Below are 23,629 nucleotides of genomic sequence, written 5' to 3'. Positions count from 1 at the left end.
GGAGACCTGTTTTCTTCTTTTGTCAGTTATCATATTACTGGATCAATTAACCTTATTGTTTTGTTCCCTCTCTCTTTTCACAGATTGCTTCCAAGTATAAGACATGACAGTACCAACGTTCCACTTGGTCACTAGCAATGCCTCAAGACTTGTCAGTGACCTTGTGTGGCAATTTGCTTTAAAATTATGGCCATTATTCAGTTTTATTTTATCTAGGCAGATTGTGGATTAGTCTATTTGGAGGAAGGATTAAGTATTTTACCTGCTTGCATCAGAACTATGTAAAGAGTCCTTCTGGATAATATCAGGTAATAGATAATTAGTTTGGCACCTGACCAGAGTGAGTCCAGGCACGAGTATTTTATTACTTACTAACACAAGTGAGCATTCAGCTTTTGAGTCAAGTCAGATACCTGAAAAACAGCTACTCTGGCACATTTACAACCTGGTGAACAAATTTATGCAATTTTACGTCCCTCTGCTGATTTACCTGGAAAGACCATTATGTAAGATAATGAATTTAACAGATGAAAATCAGTAAATGCTTTTGCACGCTGTCACTTTATATCATAAGGGAAGATTTGGCATTTTCTCACCTAAACATGTCCATCCTCATGTGATACGTATTAGAGAAGTGGCCCTTCTTTTGAATTGAAAAACTTTCCTTGATTAGTTTTCCCTTGAATATGGTATATATTTAACCAGAGTGTTTTTACCAGAGTCAGGTGTATGCTTTAGCCAGACATCTTCAAATACTCAAGCTAAAATGGCAATGCAAACGCAGAAATTATTTCTTTTTTCCTGCATTTGCACTTTAAAAGACAGATGAAGCTCTAGCTGATGTATTCCCTGAGGTAGGATTAAGACAGGGGAAGAGTAGAGGTTGGGGTTGCAGTGAATAAGGAAAGTAGCGAAGAGAGGGCATTTTCTTCCTTTAGTATCTCATACTTTTTCAGGAATGATGACCGGGGTTATTCATGTAGACATTCCAAGATTCACCAGCTAAGAAAAGCTAAGCTAATTAAACAAACATACTCACTGAGAGGGGAATGATTGGGACAAACTGCAGGAAAGACTAAGAAATAGACTAAGAAGAGTCAAATAAAATTCTATTATTTTCTATTATTTCAGAAAAAAACCCCACAACAGATACATCAATAGCAATTGCAAACCAGCAAACACAAGAAGACAATTCAGAGTAGGAACACAGAAGAAATTGGAAACAGACACTTGAAAACTTCTTTGAAAAGCTAGGGAAGACAGGAGTGAAAACAAGAGAAGGGATGAAATTTAAAAGTTGAAATTTTTAGATAAGCTCAAGTTATTTTATTAAGCAGTGGCTTTGTTTTAGTTTTTAACATCTGTTAGTGGGACTGGTAACACTGTGATTTTTCTTAAACTATCTTGTCAATATACAAAAATAAAATGAGATTTATAATCACTTAAGTATCTTTTATATTAAAATAATCACTGAGTGTCATTCATGATTTTTATAGTCTTTAAAATCACTATAAAAATAAGTATTAAGGGTGAGCAGCCAAGGAGACAAATTTTTGCATTTAAAACCTGGCTTTACCACTGATCATCTCAAGGCACTTACCCTCCTATGCCTTAGTTTTCTTATCTGAAAAATGAGGTATAAGAATATCATTAATTTCTCAGAATTTCTGTATGCCTTAAGTGAATTAATACATGATAAACTCTTGGAAAATAGTCCCTATTTCCATAGTAACTATTAGTAACATAGTAACTATTAACTAAGTCTTATTATTATTTTTGGATGAAGTCTTAAAATAGTGTATAGTATTGTCCTTGTTTTCAGGATCAGATTATTTTTTTCTTCATAAAGAATCTCAATAATTTTGCAAGTTGTAGGATATCTCCTTGATCTTTTGTCATGTTTATATTTTGAACTGAGGGGCAAGTGGTTTTTAAAAAGCATTTAAATTATGGAGATGATGAGGCAATCATTTTGAGGAGTTCTGTTGTAAATAACTAGAAACAAAAAGAGATGGTCTGGGATTGTCAGCACAAAATCTTCATCTGTTTGTTCATTCTCTGAATGCAATTTTCTCTACTTTAAATATCTTTGCCCAAGAATGGTCAGGGAAAACACTGAGAATGAGTTTGATTAGAAATTGAAATAAATCTGCTGAAAATCTAAAATTCGTGTTGGTTTATCGCATTCTTTCTATAATCTAATGTGCCTCGAGGAGTGATACTGGATGATTAGAATTGCTGGTTTATGAAAGCAGCTGGTGTGGGTTTAACAGTTTAAAACTGCACTGAGAGCAGAAACCAACATCACATATGTTTTAGCTTAATCACATATGAGTTAGCTTAATCTCCTGATATGAGTTGAACTTATTTGGAAAGAGTTAATCAGAAGTCACAATGCATTCATGTGTGCAACAGTGACTGGCCATAGCATTAACTGACAAAGAGAAGTACATTATTGAGAAAGAATGTTATATTCAGGTTTTGTTTCTGGAATTCTCCATGTGACTAGCAACAAAAAAGTATTGCTTTTTTTTCCACAACAATAATGAAAAAGCCATGACTGTTAATACTCCTATCTTTGCTACTATTACTTCCACCCAACCAACACTACAACAATAGTAGCCTTGGTTGATTAAGTGTCTGCTGACAGGCCCGTGGTAAGTGCATTCTAAATATAATTTCACATAATCCTTAAAAGAACTTTCCAAGGTAGTCACTAACAAACCCATCTGGGAGTGATATAATTAAGGATCAGAGCTCTTAAATTATCAATCCGAAGGTATCTGAATCATAAGTAGTAGAGTTGGGATTCGAATCCAGTCTTATATGACCACCAAACCACTTGCACTTTCTATTATACCAAAGATTCTCATCATTTTGTATTTCACAGGTCTTAACAATTTCAAAGTAATTTGGAGCTCTTTATAGAACTACGTCAGGATATTTTTAAAAATTGATCAATTACAACCTCAAAATAAACTGTATATATTTAGTTTTTAGTTTGTATTGATATGTTTATAGAACTGAATATATTTAGCCTTATGATGATAACTCAATACATTGTTCACAATTCTTATTTGTATACCTACTGATGAGGATTCTTTTCTGGATTGGCACTGGCCTAATGATTTAACATTTGGGAAGTGCTGTAGGACACCACAGTGACTCAATTGCTTTTGGCTATATCTTAATTCCAGATTTTATATTAGAGGAATTATTGGAAAAGTTGTGTAAAATTACTCTGCCTATATTAGACTACATTCTCATTTATTTCCATTATGCCATTATGATTGACAAATGTGTTTCTATAACAAGTAATGTGGCTCTAGATCCTAATACACATGATGCTTAAAGATCCTAGAATCCTTATGATTTTCATAATGTGAGGTTGGTATGCGTTTGTTTTTAATCACCAAGACATGTTAAATAAATAGTCAATCAATATGATTTCTCACATTCTTTCTAAAGTAAAATATTTTAAATGTTAACATTTTAAATGTTTAAATATTTTCATTTTTTAAAAGGTTTTGTTTGACTTCATGTAATTTGAATTTGCAAGTAATCTGGAATAACAGTATTTAGCTAATTTCCTCAAATTTCTTTATACTTTTTCAGAGAGCATGTGTAGACAGCACTTGAATTTTTTAACTCTAAAATTGAACACATAAGTGTATGTTATTGTACACATAATTGAAGTGCTTTCTGAAATAGTTTCTATAAATAGAGCCTAGTATGTTTCTATGATTTTGCTTTTCTGATCTATTCCTAGATTTTCAATAGAGGATTTCTATGTTCTTTCTTACTATCAAATATCACTACATGGAGTCAGCTATTTAGCAGGTCTTTCTCAGAATAGTGATATAAAAGGACTAAGCTGTGTCTACCAGTCTAAGGCCAGTATGGTACATGATTTAAGCACTCTAATGTTCACTTACTTTACCTTGTGGGGACTGAATGTTTGTGCTCACCAACCCAAATTCATATGTTTAAACCCTAATCCTTGATGTATGTTTGGAGATAGAGCCTTAGTGAAACAATCTAGGGTTAGATGAAGTTATGGGATTAGTGCCTTTATGAGAAGAGCACCGGCTTGCTTGCAAGGACACATGTAAGCCCTGTAAGCCAGGAGAGAGCACTCAACAGAACTCGACCATGCTGGCACCCTGCTTTCCAACTTCCAGCCTCCTAAACTGTGAGAAAATAAATTAGTGTGAAGCCACCCAGTCTGTGGTTTTTATTATGGAGCCTAGGCTAAAACTATTGCTAAAATCTGGCTCCTTCTTCTGGCATTTGAATGTTCATTAATCTTCAACTACCCTAAATTTGGCAGTAAAAAAATGAAAATAAACATTTAAGAAAGGGTTTTAAGAAAGCACAGGAGCATCTTCAAGCACCCATGGCAACTAAGAACTGGAGTGTTAGCAATCTATTTCTGGCTGTGCTACCAGCAAAGTCACCCATGTAGTCAAAGTCTGGTTAGCTAGTCAGCAAAAGTGCTTAAAACCTGTCTTTTCACCTTTTAAAATCTATTCATTAGGAAAGAATAGTATTTGTTTAAAGGGAATCTTAAAACTAGTGAAAGATTATTTTATTTATTTTAATTTGTTATTTTGAAGAGAGGTGTTATTTCCTGGCTAATAGTAAAGTTTAGGAAATTTCAGGCAAAAACCAACTTAGATTCCCATATCATTTAGTGTTTGAAGATGGTTTTGATAGATCTTAAACATATTTTTAAATGGAAACATGGCTAAATTTTAAAAATGCCAGACAATTTAATTAACAGATAACACACAGTGCTTACTTTATTCTAGATCTTGTTCTAGAAATTTATATATATTTACTTCTCACAGAAATCCTAAGAAGTAGATATTAGAATTATTCTCATTTTATAAGTGAGGAAATAGAGGCCCACAGAAGTCAAGTAACTTGTGCAGGATTGTGTTAACAGCGAGTGGAGGAGTTGTAATTTGAACCTGGGAAGTCTGGCTTAAGACTCCAGCTTTTAACTATGCCACATCTGTGTCTTTTCTCTGTTCTGCTCTATGCTCGGCCATGCCAGGAATGTTTAGTGGTAATTTCTTATGTTTTTTTCTGAACATGTCCCATTTGGCATCAGTATCTTGATATTGTCTTTTCCTAATATGTGACTTGAGTTTCTTTAAAAATATTGTTTCTGTCATTAAAAAATTTAAATATTAAATATATTCTTTTATTTTTTGGCTACTCATTAACTTCTTATAAATTATTAACTGATAATAAGTATTTAATGCCAAAGCCATTTCACTACAGGAATCAACAGGGGTATGTAGAAAGACTGAATATCCTATTCTCATTGGTATGACTTTCTCTAGTGTTAGTTAGAGGTAAGAGGGTACCTTTTCCGGTTGCCATTAACCATTAGATTTTAGATCTTTGTTCCTTTTTTATGCGTCACTCCTCAGTTTTTGGCTTTCTGCCTGGGAAAATCAGGTTAGGTCATCCTGCTCTCCACATAGGGAAAGAGGATGCCATACTGACAACAGGGTATGTTGATATTACTTATCATTATAAATTAATTTCAAAATTACTTGATTATTATATAAATTTCCAAGTGTGACTAATAATAGAAATTATAATAACCATCTCATGGTTGTTCCAAGGACTGAGAGCTAACATATATGAAGTGCCAACCAATGTGCAGCATAGTGAGCACTTACCAAATAGTACATGTCATTATCATCATTGTTGTTTTGAAGAGAGGGGCTGGTCCAGTGACTTTGAGTATGTTGGTGCCTATGATAGCTTTTATTTATTTTTTTAACAATGAAATATATACATTAGTATTCCAGCTTTGAAACAAACTAAAAAAATAATATTTACTTCCTATAATAATGTATAAGCTTATGTTCAATAAGACCTATTAAGACCTGGGAATCACCATCACAGACCTTTCAATAACACTGGGAGAAAAAATAACAAGCTCATATGAATAGGAAACACAATGAAAAAAAGGACATGGGCTAAGGATTGTATGGTGTTCAGGAGAGTAAAAGCAATTCAACTGGTGTTGAAAATTTTATAAAGAGGGGCAGTTGGGTGGCTCAGTTGGTTGAGCGTTTGACTCTTGGTTTCGACTAGGTCAAGATCTCAGAGTTATAAGATGGAGCCCAGTGTCAGGCTCCACGCTTAGTGGGGAGTCTGATTCTATTTCTCTCTAAAATAAATACATAAATCTTTAAAAAAAAAGAAAAAATTTATAAAGATCTTGTCATGGTAGTGCCAAAAGATGAGTTTTTCTTTGAGGAAAAGGGACTGTCTGACAAAGAAGAAAAAATATAGGCATAAATATACACACAGAAATAATGTGGTATATATTTATGGAATATTTGTAATATTAATGAATAAATCACTATTGATTCTTATGTCTTCCTCTTTGCTTACAGCAAACACTAGCAAAATTTTTTCCCATGAAGGACATAATTTTCAAACAAATCCCAGATCATTGTATCTGTCAGATTCGATGTTACTTTCTAAGTAAATGCTGAAACTAATGGCTTTATAATGCTATTTTTGCAGGCCTTATTTATTTAAATAATCTCATAGCTATTAAATTACTACATTGGATCTGGCAGATGAAAGTATATGTGCTTTGCTTTACAAATTTGTTTATATCAAAGGCTGCCTCTTCAAAAAAGAACAATGACCTTGGGGTGGAGTGATCATGTCATCCTATTCTAAATAAGTCTGTGTTTCTCACTTATAAATCAAATGGGCAGGATTGTGGACTGAAATGCACAAAGTCGTAATTTACTCTGAAATATCTAGGCTGGCATTCATTTGGGGAAAAAAATATACAGGAAAAAAAACCCCACACAGAATCATTTACAAGTAAGAGGAGTGTTTATGCAGATGAGTGGAACAGGTACATATGGATGGATTTACACCTGCCTCTCTCTCCTCCTTCCCCTTTTTTTCCTCCTCTTTTTTCTCTTCTACTCTTCCTCCTTGTTCCTTCTTCCTTCTCTAGCCTTTCTTCTTTGTGTCTAATTTAAATTACTATTATCTAAACATCTACTAGTTTTATTTTCAGAGGTTAATACTGACAAAATGTCCTCTAGTTGGAATTCCTCCAGTGTGACTTAATCTGTGCTCAAAACCAGACTCTTAACCTGCTGTTAAGCCCTACTACTCTTGCAGGTAAAAACTAGCTTCTCTTGTGAGTGACCATCATCTTGGTTTTGGAGAGAAAAAAAAAAAAAACACTCATTTCCTTGGGATAGCCCCCTTTTCTATAATTTCCCACACACTGAAATCACATCTAATTTTTAAAGGAGTTTAGGAAAGGTTAAGGAGTCATGGAGACAAACTACGTTAAGACAGTAACTTATGGCTACTGCCAGTCCTAGAGTCATGTCTTACTACCAAACTGTCTCCAAGCAAGAGAGGCTGCTCACTTCTCATGCTTGGAGCCATTTCAAGAAAACAGGTGGCAAACAATTGGGCGTAGCCTAGCACATGCCAATCTCAGTCCAATCTCGTCCCCATATTTCCCAACCAAAGATTAAAATAACCTTGTGCCTAGATTCATGTGCAGTTAGTTAATATGTACATTTATACATCTCCTGATCCCATATAGAATTTGAGGCCACTTTAGCAATATGGGCAACCTAATGCAAAATCAGAAAACAGGCCAGAGAAAACAAGGATAGAAACAAGAAATAGGTGAGAGTGATGGGGAAAATAGTATGCAGATATACATGCTATAACCTCCAAGACTGAGCCAGAAATTTGGCCATGAGCTTTCTTTTAGGCAAAGAAAAAGTGGAGTCAGGGTTGTTGGTTATTGAGGTCTTAAAGTGTTGACTTGTGTGGACACAGCTAAAGAGAATACTGAGTAATAGATGAGTAACAAAAAGAATGAGGGAAATTATGTCTTTAACTTTCCTAAAATAAAGTTAGCATTTTAAATCTCCTCCATCAACATGCTAGTCCAAGACTCCATCATCACATACCTGGATTGTATAAAACTGACTTCTAGTTAATCTCCTTTTAGTCCTACTCTTAACTCATTTTAATTTTTAAAGATTTGTTTATTTATTTTAGAGAAGAGGGAGGGGCAGAACGAGGCAGAGAGTGAGAATCCCAAGTAGATTCCCTGCTGAGGGTGGAGCCTGATGTGGGGCTCCATATCACCATCCATGAGATCATGACCTGAGCTGAAATCCAGTCAGATGCTCAACCAACTGAGCCATCCAGGTGCCCCTAACTCATTATTTATATGGAATGTCTTTAATAGCCTTTTAATTTTAATTTAATTTTATTTTTCCAAGCCGTTTACATTATTTATTTATTTATTTATTTATTTATTTATTTATTTATTTTTACATTTTTACATTTTTTAAAACTTAAATTCAATTTGCCAACATATAGTATAGCACCCTGTGCTTATCCCATCAAGTGCCCTCCTCATAGCCTGTCACGCAGTTACCCCATTCCCCTACGCACCTCCCCTTCTGCAACCCTTTGTTTGTTTTCCCAGAGTTAAGAGTCTTATATTTTTCCCACTCTCTGATTTTTCCCACTCAGCCTTTTTAAAAAAATATTTTATTTATTTGACAGAGAGAGTGAGAGAGCACAAGCAGGAGTGGCAGAGGCAGAGGGAGAGGGAGAAGCAAGCAGGCTCCCACTAAGCAGGGAGACTAATGTAGGGCTCGAACCCAGAATCCTGGGATTATGACATAGGCAGAAGGCAGACATTTAACGAACTGAGCTACACGAGTCTCTTTGATAGTATTTTTTAAAAATTCAAATAGATCACATCAGTTCTCTGTTTAAATTTTATTTATTTATTTGAGAGAGAGGGAGAGTGTGCACACATGCATGAGTATGAAGAGGAGCAGAGGGAGAGAGAGAAGCAGACACCTCACTGAGCAGGGAGCTTGATTGGGGTGGGGGAGCTCAATCTCAGGACCCTGAGATCATGACCTGAGCTCAGCTGGAGGAAGAGACTTAACTGACTGAGTCACCCAGGAGCCCCCATCAGTTCTCTGATAGGAAATCTTTCTGATGGTTTTCCATTATGAGAAGAATAGAATCCACCCTCCACATTGTCACAAATGCTCTGTACAGTCTGGCCCTTGCTTACCTCTCCAGTACTATTTCCAATCCCCTCTCTCCACCACTTCACTCTGCTGTGACCACACTGGGTTTTATTCAGCTGCTGGAACACACTAAACTTACTTCTGAAACACTGAGTTCCTGTATTCCCATAGCATGCCCCAAAGCCACAGACGCATATTTTAGGTTTTTATGATCACACCCATGTCCTGGTACCAAAACCTTCCAATTATCTATGGCTGCATAATTAGCCACTCCAACTTAGTAGCTTAAAACAACAATTATTTATGTAGCTCATGAATATGTTTGAGCAAGTTTTAGTAAGGAAGGTTTGTTACTGTTCCATTCAGTATGAACAGAAAAAGGGCTTGACAAAATTCAGTGACAATTTTACAATAAAAAAACATTTGATCAACAAGAGAAGGAGCTAAAGGAGCTTCCCCAACCTGATAAAGGGCATATGTGAAAATAGAAACATAAATATATCTAACATATGCTTAAGATTGAAATAGTAAAACCTTTTCATCAAGGATCAGAAGAGGTCAAAGGTCCATTCTTACCACTTCCATTCAACCTTGCAGTAAATATTCTAGAAAGTACAGTAAAGCAAGAGAAGAAAGAAAGAAAAGCCAATTAACAATATAATAAGAGGAAGTAAAATTATTGTTATTCCCAGGTGACATGATTACTTACATAGAAACCCCTATGGAATTTGCAAAAGAAGTACTGACCTAATAAGTGACTATAGTAATTTCACAGAATACAAGTTCTATACACAAAAATGACAGTATTTTTTATAATCGTAACAAGAAAAGATTTTTTTAAGCATGATTTTCTGTAGCATCAGAAATTATATGATTGCCAAGGAAGAATTTCACGTAAGACATTGTGGCAGAGACAACTTAATGTGCTATGCTTTGTGTCATACTCTCCCCTTGAGTGTAGGCAAAACCTGTGGAAGGCTTCTAATAAATATAAGATGGCAAAGGTGATGAGATGCCACTCCCCTAATTAGGTCACTCTCTCTTGCCAACACATACTAGAAAGCTTCTTCTGCTGGTCTTGGAGAAGCCAACAGCTATGTCAGGAACTACCTTTGGAGACAGGCCACATGGACAGGAATCAGAGGCAGCTTCTAAGACCTGATCTAGAATAGCAAGAATAAGACTGAAAGGGAAACATGAAATTGGAGTACTTGACCTATTTGATTTTAAGACTTACCATAAGGAAGCCCCTGTGGCTTAGCGGTTTAGCACCGCCTTCAGCCCAGGGCGTGATCCTGGAGACTGGGGATCGAGTCCCACCTCGGGGTCCCCGAATGGAGACTGCTTCTTCCTCTGCACACCCCCTCTCTCTGATAAGTAAAAACAAACAAACAAACAAAAAAACACCTACCATAACCTGTATTAATCAATAGAACGTGGAATCGGCATCTGGGCAAATAGGTGAATAAAACATAGTAGAGACAAGAAATAAGCCCCTTCATAGATGACCAATTGATTTTTTGGCGAAAGTTATCAGAGAACTTCAGTTTAAAAATAGTATTTTAAACAAATATTACTAGAGCAACTGGACATCTTATAGAAGAACAGAAATTTTAACTGTTATCTAACTTTTGCCCCCAAATTTTTTGAGATAAATCATAGATCTAAATGTGAAATTCACAACCACAGAATTTCTGGAAGAAAATGTAAGGAATATCTTTGGGAACTTGGAGCAGGCAAAAGTTTCTCCAAATGGATGAAAAAAATCCCATTAACTTAAAAAAAAAAAAAAAGGGTAAGTTAAACTTCACCAAAATAAAAAATTATGCTTAACAGAAAACATCACTTGGAAAATCAATAGGCTGCCACAGATGGGAAAAATATTAACAGCACATGTAATCTGAAGAAGCATATCCAAAGTATATTAATTGCACCTAAAAATTAACAAATAAAATAATCAAATTTAAAAATAGGTAAAACAGTTGAGTAGATGTTCTATATAAGAATATATGTAAATGGACAAAAACATGAAAAAGTGCTCACTATCACTAGTCATCAGGGGAATGCATATTGAAATGCAATGACCACTTCCTTTTTCCTTTCTTTCTGGGAAACATTGGCCCTAAAGCCATTAGGTCAGACAGAGCAAGAGGCATTAGAGCCAGCAGAGACAGAGGAGAGCCCTAGTGTCCCAGAGCAGGGATCAGAGCCCAAGAAGAGTGACCTGGCATGTGATGTCAGAGCCCAGGCAAGGTGATGAAGCACCCATGTGATAAGGTGACTAAAGTGAGATGTCAGAACCCAAGCAGGGTGAAAAGGGCATCTAAATGAGAGAGGCATGGCTTGGGATATTGAAGCATGAGTGGAGTGACATGTGGAGACAACCTGCCTTGTTTGAGAGTTTGGAGCCCAAAAGAGGTGAAAAGAGCATCTTTGTGAGGAAAGAGGTGTTGGCAGATGGGTGATTATATACAGGAGGATTCCTCAAATCAGGTATGGGAGTCAGGTTTCTCACTATTGGAGAAGAGATATGGAAATATGAGTGATTCTATAAGCGTGTACATACAATTATAAAACGGGTTGAACAATTAAGAACTATCTATTTAGTGAGTGCTTAAGTCAAAGCATAGGAACGAGTTAGGGAAGTAGGCTATCTGTACCTTTCTCCAGTTGTCCAGGAGTCGTTTTCTAATGCCATCTCTATGAAGAGAGTACATAAATAAGGGGCTTCCAATATTTTTGTATCATTAACAGTTATTAATTGCAAACAGTTGGGATCAATTGATAATGTTTGATTAAAGAAAGGAAAGGAGAGGGTTTTTTGTTTATGTGTTTGTTTTTCCTATTTTGGTTATACACTGAATCTTTGGGAGAGCTGAAGAACTAGATTTTGAAGTCATTTGGCCAGAAATCACTCCACAGAACTAGTCCCAGTAAGGACGCCAGTACCATCTCTGGGTACCGGAGTGCTAATTCACACCCAAACCTAAACATGGCTGCTAGAACAGAACTGCTGCTGCATTCAGGCACTGGCTGTAGCTTCCATAGCCGCCATCACGAAATGGAATGGAGTTGTCATCATGCCGTCTCTTTGCCCCATTAACTTCTAATTTGGTTTACGAAACACTTGGTCAAGAACAGATTCCATTAACTCTCATTAACTCCATGATTATAAAAGTTATCAAGAGATAACAAAAAAGAGAAGTAAAATTTATGAGGAGTTTCCATTGAGGATGAGGAATGTTACCTCCTTCCCTTCAGACCTGCTCTCCATGGAACCCTCAAAGAATTTGAAATGTGTTTTCTACAGATGGAAGGCACAGAACTGAAATCTGATTCTGGACTGAGAGAAGGGAATTGGCCTTTACAGTAAAAGTGACTGCCCCAGCATCAACTTAACTCCCAGGAAATCTTTGAAGCAAGAGATGCATAGGGTAGATGTGGGCCAATGGGAGAGTAAGCACTCTGGATCCTTGACAGAGGCAGAAAGGATTGAAAGAGGATATCAAGAATAGAATGACATCTGTCTGGATTAGTGAAATAGTGAAAGAGATTCTCTGACAAATGGTTTCATAAGAGAAAGTTAGATTTGAAATGTGGTCAATCCCAGAGAACAGGAAGAAAGCTTATCAGAATATCCTCCAACACTCCACCCCCGTGGGTTGTGAGAGTTAAAAAAAAAATTGTGCTAGATAGAGAAGGTGAGAAGGTGCTAAGCATCTACGCTTCCCCTTTCCAGTCTGGTCTTCCAGGTAGCCAACAGAAGGAGGTCTAAATGGTGAAGAGGAGGATTTTCATTAAATCAAATTCATAATTCTGATTGATTCTTTGTAGTAAAAACTTCATCTTCTGAGTTGACACTGTGTGACTGTTCATTATCTAAGAAGAAAAGGTGATAAGTGATGGACCCAGTGGAATTTTTATCTAAGAACAAGGAAAGTTACCCCATTGAATAGATTGTAAAGAAATAGTGAAAGATTTTAAAAAGTTGTACCTTAATAGTAAGGGTATACTTGTATCAGATGTCTATTGCTGTAACACAAACCACTGTGTGATAGTTGTTTAAAATGGCAACAATTTAATAAATTTCTCATAATTATATAATTGGCTGAGTCTTGATTAATCTCACATATTTGATTGCATTTATCTGAGGAATGACTGTGGTTCAGCTGAATGGCTGAACTTCTCTATGTGATTTTTCATCCCTAAGCAGGCTAGAAAGGACATTCTCACTTGATGGCAGCAGCTTTTTGGAGTGCAAATCCTGATATGCAATTGCTTATCAAGCTACTATGTGTGTTGCATTCAGTGATATCCCATTGGCCAAAACAATTCATGGAGCTCAGCACAGAGTAAATACAGGAGGAAAATATACAAGAATGTGGATACTGGGAGGTGTGATGCTTTGGGAACCAATCCTGTAGCAGTCTACCACAATCTACCTTCTGGTCCAAGTGGTTCTCACCATCTCCCATGTGCAAAATACACTTACCTCCTTTCAAGTCCCCCAAATCTCATTAGACTTGAATTCATGATTTTGTAAATTGCATCAGATCCAGAGCCAGACAAATCTTGGATGTACCTCCCCTTGATCTTGAGATCTGTAAATTAAAGATAACTATCCTCTTACCCTGTCCACCCAGTATGAAGTAGTGAGTGAAAGAAACAGGACAATCATAATAGACACTCCTGTTCAAGATAAGGAGAAATGGGAAGTACCTAGCTGTTACAGGGCCATAGTGCCTCTGAAATCTGGCTGAGAATATGTTGTCCAGGCTTTGTTTGTTTGTTTTTTAAAAACATTTTATTTACTAAAAAAAATATATATATATATATATATATATATATATATATATATATATATATATTATTCATGAAAGACACGGGCTGAAGGAGAAGCAGGCTCCCTGCAGGGAGCCCGATGCGGCACTCAATCCCAGGACCCCAGGATCACAACCTGAACCAAAAGCAGACCCTCAATCTCTGAGCCACCCAGGTGCCCCATTGTCCAGGCTTTTTACTCTGGATACAAATAATGTATCTTACTAAAGCTTAGTTTTGTTCCCTGGGATTCTGTATGTCTTCCCGGTTCTTGACTTTCCCAACCAAGAAAATTTTCTTTTTCCGCAAGAAAGTCTCTTGTTTACCACCAAGTAGTTTTCTAAGCCTATCTCTTGCCTACAGAAAAGTTGGGGGCCCAGACATCTCTTTTCATTTTAAACAGTCTCAATGCCTTTTAGGTCGAAAATGGTAATGGTTTTATAACTGAACCCAAGTTCGTATGCCCAACACGCACAAAGCCTACCACTAAGACATGGACTAAGCAGCAAGGAAAGGGTTTATTCGAAAGGCGGCCAAATGAGGAGACAGGAGGGAAAACTTATGACTATTTATGAGGAAAGATAGAGCATGCACATTGAGCAGACACATATGTGGCATATATCCCATGTTTACTTTGGGGTAGAGACTTAACATTAAAATGAGGCAAAATTTGGCCCCTGACATCAGAAGGTCATCTGTAGGGCAAGAAGTTGGGCCATGCACATGTTCTGAGAGCTGGTGCAAACTGATGGGCTCTGGAGATCGGTATCTCAGGTAAGGAATGCAGGACCTTGTTTGCAGGCTGGAACCATTATCAGTGACCTTTATTTGTGTCAGTCCAGTCCTCTGTGGAAGCAGTTTAGTGGATTTGTTAGTGGGGCCTGAAAAGGAACAACAGCTGATTAGGGGGAAGTGGGTTTCTGAAAAAACAAGCTTTAAATTTTCTGTTAGTTTTAACTTCATTAAAGGGCATGGTTTCAGTTTAATTAATTCTATTCTCTTGACGACGTTGAAGGTTTTCTATGAATCTTATTGGAGTTCACATCCCACAGACATATCCATAATTCTTTCAGGAATTTTCTGCAGTAAGCAGAATAATGTCTTCCTAGATTTGTTTCACATCCTAATCCTAGACTTGTGGATACGTTATGTTACATGGCAAAGGGGAATTAAGGTATCAGGTTAGGTTGCTAAAAAGATAACCTTAAAATAGAGAGATTATCCTGGATGATTCTGGTGAGCCCAATATAATCACAGGGTCTTAACTTTGGAAGAGAGAGGCAGGAGAATCTGAGTGTCAGAGTGATGCAATGTAAGAAAGACTCAAATGGCCATTGCTGGCTTGGAATAGGAAGTGAGCCATGACCCAAGAAATGTGGGAAGCCTCTAGAAATTGGAAAATGGATCCTTCACTCTATTCTTCATAAAGGAACACAGTTCTGCTAACATCTTGATTTTAGGTTGCAAGGATCAATTTTGGACTTCTGGCTTCCAAAAACATAAGAAAAAATCATGTTTTAAGCCACTAAGTGCTAATTTGTTATGGCAGTAATAGGAAACTAATGGATTAGTCTGCATTTGGGCAACACCCTTACGCTATCTAGAGGCCCCTTTGTCCAAATGCTACCTACTATGGGTCAATCTTAGACACTAGAACTTAGATACTGGAATATATGATCAAATGATTTCAAAGCAGCATCATTCATGGTAGCAAAATTCTAAAAAGAACCTCTATACCCATTGCCAGTAGAATGGATAAACAAATTCTGGAATATTCATAAGATGAACATGTATTTTCAATTAAAATTGGACAAATATCTGTAGTATAGTATTATGGGAAAAAAGTAAATCCTTGAAAACAAACTATGAATCCTTTATATAAAATTCAAAACTATCATGGTTTATAAGGATACTTGCATGTGTTCTAAAGCTGTAAAGAGCAGGGGAAGGACTTATCCAGAATTCAGTATTGGTGGCACCTGGGGAAAATGTGATGGGAGAGGAGAGCACAGGGTTCTCTAAGGTATTGGTGACATTCTACTCCTTAAATTGATGAATTTAAAAGTGATCATTTCATTATTCTTCAAACTATACACTTATGTTATTTAGGTCTCTTCATATATAGAATTCACAAAAAGTCAAGAATTTAAAAAGGAATGTAAATAATTGGAAAATACAAATATTCCCCAAAGAAAGGTCATATAGTAATATGATTATTGGACAAATAAAAGGTATAACTGGCAAAAAAAAAAAGAGGTCATTAGCATAATAAAAATAATAATTCCCATAGAGGATAACATTGCATAGCCAAAGTTTTGTTCTATTAATCCTATAATTCTATAGTGAGTGAGTGACAGTTATTGAGAAATATGTAAGATTTATAATAGATTTTAGAAAACCAAGTAGTAACTATTTGTTGTTGTTACATACTTCGGGGGCAGTAGTCATGTGTGTTGGGGAAGGCTCATAAGAAATGATAGAGAAATATTTCAGTAGGCTATTGTAATGCTAATTAATACAATTTAATAATTTTAAGTAATTTATTCTGTAAAGCCTTTTTGGAATTGATACATTAACAATTATTACAGCTCAATACAGTTTATATTTCCCTATTATTTACAAAATAAGAATAAACAGTCAAAACACAAGATCATGTCACAACAGGCCCTAAATTTAAAAACCCAAAGAGGGCAGCCTGGGTGGCTCAGCGGTTTAGTGCTGCCTTCAGCCCAGGACGTGATCCTGGAGTCCTGGGATCGAGTCCCACATCAGGCTCCCTGCATAGAGCCTGCTTCTCCCTCTGCCTGTGTCTCTGCCTCTCCCTCTCTCTCTCTCTGTCTCTGTGTCTCATGAATAAATAAATAAAATCCTTAAAAAAATAAAAAATAAAAATAAAGAAAAAACAAAGAAAGATGCTCTTCTGTTCTTTTGAAGGCTTGATTGTTAAAGTATAAAGGGAAAAGAATTCAGGAAGATGACGTTAAAATTTTTTGATGATCTGAAGTGGATAGCAAAAAATAAAATATTACTAATTAATACCAATTTCATTCTAAAGACATATCTTAAGACTTAGTGTGGACTTCACTAGTTTTAGAAAACAAATTTAAATTAAAAAATGGGTACCAAATAAACAGATTTGGGGGGATCTTTAGGATTAAAATTGAAATCGATTTGTCATGCATGTTTTCATGTTAATCCTATACGTGTGCCAGACAATAGACTATGGCCAGCACCCAGCCTCCTAGCACCTCTCTGCTTATTTATTTATTTTCTTTCTTTCTTTCTTTCTTTCTTTCTTTCTTTCTTTCTTTCTTTCTTTCTTTCTTTCTTTCTTTCTTTCTTTTTGATTTTATTTATTCACAAGAGACACACAGAGAGAGGCAGAGACACAGGCAGAGGGAGAAGCAGACTCCATGCAGGGAACCTGATGTGGGATTCGATCCCGGAACTCCAAGATCATGCCCCGGGCCAAAAGCAGGCGCTAAACCACTGAGCCACCCAGGGATCCCTCTGCTTATTTTCTATTTGCCCACCAAGGAGTTGTTGTCACAAGTGTCTGTGACTTACACTATGATGTGAAGGATTCTCAAGAGCACCCACTGTGCTTGGCATGGTGCTCCATTGTTCATTATCCTCTGAAGATGCACTAATCACTGCAGACCCAATGCACAACCTACAAGGCATGTATTAGGCACTTAAATTCTTGTTGAGGGACTGGAAGAAAAATTGCATATTAAAAATAATTAACTAAGTAGTAACTTTCACAAATAAGTTGTAATTACTTTATTGTTAAACAGTTATTTCAGTATTAGTTATTGTTACTGATATGAGGGCTTTATTAAGTTCTGCTACTGACTTGCGGTGTTCTCTCAGACAAGACCCCAAACACAGACAAGAGAACGAGCTGTAGTATTTTTTAATAAGTATCTTTATTTTTCCTTGCAGTGCTAGAATGTTATGACTCATTTGTCTCATTTGGCCTCCTTTTGGGATTTGTAAAATGTAAAACTTTAAAGGCTTATTTATCCTGTTCTTAGGTAGAATTTAATTTAATGATCTTGACATTTTACATTTATATAAACAGAGAAGTTAAATGACTTGACCAGGTTAAGCATGGTGAAAAGGAACAAGACCAGACTTCACAATGGATTATAAAGATGACAACAGTTCACTTAAGTAAATTCCCTATTTTTGAACATTTAGGTTGCCTTTAAATTTTCACCATTGTAAATTGTAATTGTATTTGGAAACAGATTTCCTTCACATAGGAGTTTATTTTCAAAATCTAGATAATCATTTGTACATATCCATATTGCAGACACAGCAAAGTTTCCTTTTTCAACTTCTGTATTTTGCCTAAATCTGATTTTTAAGTTTGGGAGGCCAGGTTTCCAAATGTTTATCCTAATATATTGTTTCTGGTTTATCTGAACTTGGGTAACAGCAGTGATCATATGATCTCACAAATTACAACTATTTTCTTCATGTTCTTTCCTTCCTGTTTGGAAAATTACTTACTGGGGAACTGTGCTAGGCACTGCAAAACAGGAAAATAATCACGAATAGAATTCTTGTGCTAGTTTCCAGTCACACGGAACCATTGGTTTGTTATTTCCACCTGCTTCAAAGCATTTCAGAATAATTACATCTTACTTCCTAAAAAAGTCCATTTGAATTTTTTATTTATTAAAAAATTTATTAATATAATATTCCAATAAGGGTGTAATGTACAATGTGGTGACTCTAGTTAACAATACTGTATTATATATATGGTGATGGATATTAACTAGATTTACTGTGGTGATCACTTCACAATATATACATAAATTGAATCATTATGTTGTACACTTGTAAATAATATAGTGTTATATGTCATTTATACCTCAAAAAAGACTCAATGTGTTGTTTAATAACAGGAACATTGACATCCGTATATATATTCTTCAACTTATTTCTAAACATTAAATATAATCTTGTAAATATCTAGCTATATACTATCTACAAACATCTAATTTCTTAATATATTTAAGTCACTTAAGTTCTCTCATTAAATGTCATCATTTCCTTCTTATAGGCTCTGTAAGTGAATGGGTTAATAATTCTCAATTATACCACCAATTATTCAATGTTTGCTAGATTCCAAACACTGTGCTGAGCATTTTACATGAAGAATCTTATTTAATCCCCACAAAGACCATACGAAGAGGAAATAATTATTATCCCAGATACAGAGATTGGGGAAACCTTAAGGAGGTTATATATCTTACCTAGGGCAATACATGAAGTAAGTGGTGGAAGATTTTGAAACCAAGTCATTTGGAAAAAGTGGAAGATTTTGAAACCAAGTCATTTGGAAAATTTTTAAGTAATTTTTTGAAAAGATTTTATTTATTTATTTTGGTGGGGGAGGTTCAGGGGGAAAGAATCTCAAGCAGATTCTGCTCTGAGTGTAGAGCCTGATACAGGACTTGATCTCACAACTCTGAGATCATGACCTGAACCAAAACCAGGAATAAGCTGCTTAGCCAAATGAGCCACCCAGGCACCCCATAAGTAAATTTTTTTATTGAAGTCTTATGTATATAGAGAAATGTACAAAATAATAAATGTACAGCTAAAATGTACACATACTTGTGTAATGTCCATCGAAATAAGGATACTGGCAAACCAAAGGCCTCTCCTACGCTCCCTGCCAGTCATTAACTCCCTGCAGAGTGAGCACTTGTCCAGTTTTTATCACTATAAACTAGATTGCCTGATTTTGAACATCATGTAGCTGGAACCATAGAGCATGCATGCTTCTGTGTCTAGCTTCTTTTATTTGTCTAGCTTCTTTTATTCTTTTATAGCTTATTTTATTTTCTTGTATTTCTTAATTTCTTGTTGGGTTTAGCTATAGTTTGTTCTTTTAAATTGTTGTATAGAAATCCATTTTATGTATAAACCACAGTTTATTCATTCTATCATAAGTAGCATTTGAATTGTTTTCAGTTTTGGACTACTGCAATGTTGCTGTAAACATACTTTATATGTCTTTTAGTGTAGATTTTTGTTAGCTCTGTACTTAGGACTAAAATTACTGGGAATGTGTAAGTTCAGCTTTAGCACATATCCCAGATTTCCAAGTGATTATACCATTTTCTACATTTCACTGAAATTTGTAAGAGTGTTTTTATTTTTTTAAGAGTGTGTTTTTAAATTGCAATTGCAATTTGAATATAAATAGAATAGAAAATTATCTTTTTCTGTATTTTTTCATTGTATACATTCCACTATGGTGCCTCTTATACTTCAAAAAAAATGCTCTACAACCCAGTTATATCTCCATTTTTATTTCTAATTTTGTGCATTTATACATTTTTATTACACTAATAGTTTTCTCTATTATTGGCTTGATTGCTAGTAAAATATCTATGAGGATGATTTATAAATTCTATTGTTTTACAGTTTTAAAAAATCAGTATTGTCTTCTTTCATCTTTATTAATCCTAGTCTCTTCTGAAGTTTATTTTGTTTTATTTTCCTAACTCCATTAGCAGAATACTTAGTTTGTTTTTATTGTATAATAGTAAAATTATCTCTGCCTATGGAGTGATCAAGTTGAAGAGAAATCTGGTATTGGTATTTTCATTAAAGATTTTTTTTTTAGTCAAAAGACAGATGAAGAGAGAGAGGAGAAGAGAACTGAATACAGAATTAATTATCCCTTTCTTTCCCCAGGACATTGCCATATCCCCATGTGTGGATTAAAAGTGTGATTTTAATCTTAAAGCTAGGAGGGCAGTTAGCCACGGGGATAATTGCAGAGTAGAAGATTAAAGATATTTTGGTCTCTTCTGACATCATAGCATCACTATGTTTCTTTTAAACTTCCTCTTTTTCTTGAAAGACCAATGGAAAAAAAAAATGAAAGAAATGTCTCCCCGGGTTTTTATGCCATTTTGAGTTCTGCTTGCTATTATTGCCCAAAGTGTACTGATTCTCTATCTGTATCTTTATTCATTTTTGTTTTGCTTGATTTGACAGGGACTGACAGGTATGATAGAGTGTCATGCTACCTTTATTTTCCTTTTTTTTAAACCAGTTTTTTATTTATAGAATTCTGTATTTTATTATTCAGTTTCAAAGTTTATGAGTTATAATTTTGTGTGATAAATATATTGTTGTCTCCTACCATATACTTTTAATAATATAATCTATAGGGGCGCCTGAGTGGCTAGGCATCTGACTCTTGGTTTCTGCTCAGGTCATGATCTCAGGGTCATGAGATCGAGCCCTGAGTGGGGCTCCATGTTCAGCACAGAGTCTGCTTAAGACCCTCTCTCCTTCTTCTTCTGCCCCTCCCCCTACACTCTTTCTCTCTCTCAAAAAAAATAAATCTTTAAAAGATAGATTATCTCTGATTTTGTACCCATCTTCTTATTTTGAATATTATGTAATAGACAATTACTTTCAAATATTATTAAAATGTATAATCTGATAGAATATTGTTAAAACAACTTGTTTACACTTAATGTTATGTTTTAATGTTTTTCTAATGCTCTCCTCTGTCCTTATACCATGCCTCCTTTCTTGTGTACTTATAGATCTTGGTAAAATATTTTCCCAAGTAGTTTTTTGGTTGTTCATCCTCAGGAAAATTATGGGTGCTCTTCTTTCAGCCACTTTTATACTATTCTTGCCACTAAGATAAAATTGAGAGAATCCTAGAGGTTCATGATTATAGCAGCAAGTACATATCACTTACACTAACTAATACTGCCAACTGTCTCCACTAGGACTTTCAACATAATGTTCCTTGAATTTTACCAAGATACTTTCATTTTCTGCTGACCGCTCCATCCAAAGTAGCATCCTGCCACTTTTGTATAACACTTTCTCCTGCTTATGTACCCCCTTAACCCCAATTGGTTCAAGTTCCAGTGTCTGAACTAAAGGAAGGTGGGAGACACAGAATTGGGCAGAGGAAGAAGCCCAACAGTGATGTACACCATGGCAGGGTGCTCTAGAGTCCAACTTGCCATCTAGCCACTGTCCATTTTGGGTCAAAATGCCTGGGCTTTTGTCCCTGTTGGGCTGAAAATTGGGACTTTGTATTTCTTCCTCACTTGAACAACATAGCAGCTGTTCTCAGATGGGAGTGATGGTGCCTAAGGCTGGTTCTATAGCTGAAGAAGACCAGCAGAAGTCATTAGCTAGATGCTCTCTTCTGGCCTCACTCCCCAGGGCCAGGCAGTGACTTCCACCAGATGCATCTCCTTAAGCTGGCATTTCCCCTCACACATTCCTTTTTTGTCTCAGTCTGCCCTACCTTCTAATATGCCATTTCCCCCCACTATATCTGGCATAACTCCTAATACTTCTCTGATTTCCTTTTCAAGAGAAACTGACAGTGCTCAAAGGCTGTAAGATTAGAAGAGGCACCTTAGAACAAATAGGGTTTTTTTTTTTTAAGATTTATTTATTAATTTGAGAGAGAGAGCTCGATGGGGAGGTAGGGAGGAGCAGAGGGGAGCCTACTCTGGGCTGAGTGGTGAAGCTCTTGTAGGATTCAATCTCTGAAATCACAACCTGAGCCAAAATGAAGAGTCAGATGCTTAACTGACTGTGCCACTCAGCTTCCCTGGAACAAGTAGTTTTTATTTTATTTTATTTTTTTAAAGATTTTTATTTATTTACTCATGAGAGACATACAGAGATAGATAGATAGATAGAGGGAGGCAGAGACACAGGCAGAGGGAGAAGCAGGCTCCATGCAGGGAGCCCCACGTGGGACTCAATCCCGAGTCTCCAGGATCAGGCCCTGGGCTGAAGGCTGAGCTAAACTGCTGAGCCACCCGGGCTGCCTGAACAAGTAGCTTTAATCATTAAATAATTACTTAAGAGTTTGCCAAATTTACCTAACTTATTTGGCATTTGAAATAAATCATTCGTTCACATCCCCTTCTGTATTTAATAATATTGCTTTAGTAAATTTCATAAAATAAAATAAATACTAATGGACAGTTTTAGAAATTGAACTTCATATACACAACCACAATAGCTTAAAATATTTCAAAAATGTAAAACAGAGGAATTAAGGAAAAGATAAAAGAAAGAAAAATGGAAGGAAAACAGAACAAAGTAATTATAAAGTATAAAAAAGGACAAAAGGACAATTAATTTAATAATTTCATAGCTACATAGCAATTTAAACCTTAAACTTTCCATTATAGTCTTATAAAATAAATCTGTTAGTAATGTTTTGGTAATTAATAGATGAATTATAGGAAAAAGAAAACATTTGTAGAAGTTAAAATTGAAGCAACTACTAAATCATACTCCTGGTATAACATTCTATTGTAATGATTTATTCATTATTTTGAAAACAAAAACATAGTTTCTTAAAAAGTGAAACATGAATTTACCATATGACCCAGAAATTCCACTCCTAGGTATATCTGCAAGGGAAAAAAAACATATATCCATCCAAAGACTTGTATATAAATGCTCCTAACAGGATTATGCATAATAGTCACAGGTAGAAACAATCTAATGCCCATCAACTGGTGAATGGAATAACAAAATGTGATATATCCTTACATGAAATATTATTTGATAGTAAGAAAGAATGACATACTGATACATGTTACAACATAGATGAACCTCAAAAATATTATGCTATGTGAAAGAAGCCAGATGTAAACTATTGCATAGTATATAATTCTACTTATATGAAAACTCCAGAA

The 23,629-nt window shown here is 35.6% G+C and overlaps 1 long non-coding RNA gene across 4 annotated transcripts in view; it reads left to right on the top strand.

Moving 5' to 3' along the window:
* LOC144291533 (uncharacterized) overlaps nucleotides 1-1,441 on the top strand; it is a 35,922-nt gene extending 34,481 nt beyond the window's left edge. For 2 of the 4 annotated variants that reach the window (XR_013358858.1, XR_013358859.1), the window contains exon 4: nucleotides 1,132-1,441. This is a non-coding gene — a long non-coding RNA (uncharacterized LOC144291533). Of the gene's footprint in view, nucleotides 1-83 lie in introns of all 4 variants that reach the window. The other 2 variants (XR_013358861.1, XR_013358860.1) reach the window with 2 other exon arrangements.
* Nucleotides 1,442-23,629: the final 22,188 nt, after the last annotated feature.

The sequence above is a fragment of the Canis aureus genome, chromosome 20 (assembly GCF_053574225.1).
Source record: "Canis aureus isolate CA01 chromosome 20, VMU_Caureus_v.1.0, whole genome shotgun sequence".
NCBI classification, from domain to species: Eukaryota; Metazoa; Chordata; class Mammalia; order Carnivora; family Canidae; genus Canis; species Canis aureus.
Note: the sequence above shows the minus strand (reverse complement) of the source record. Positions and strands in the feature narration are given on the sequence as shown.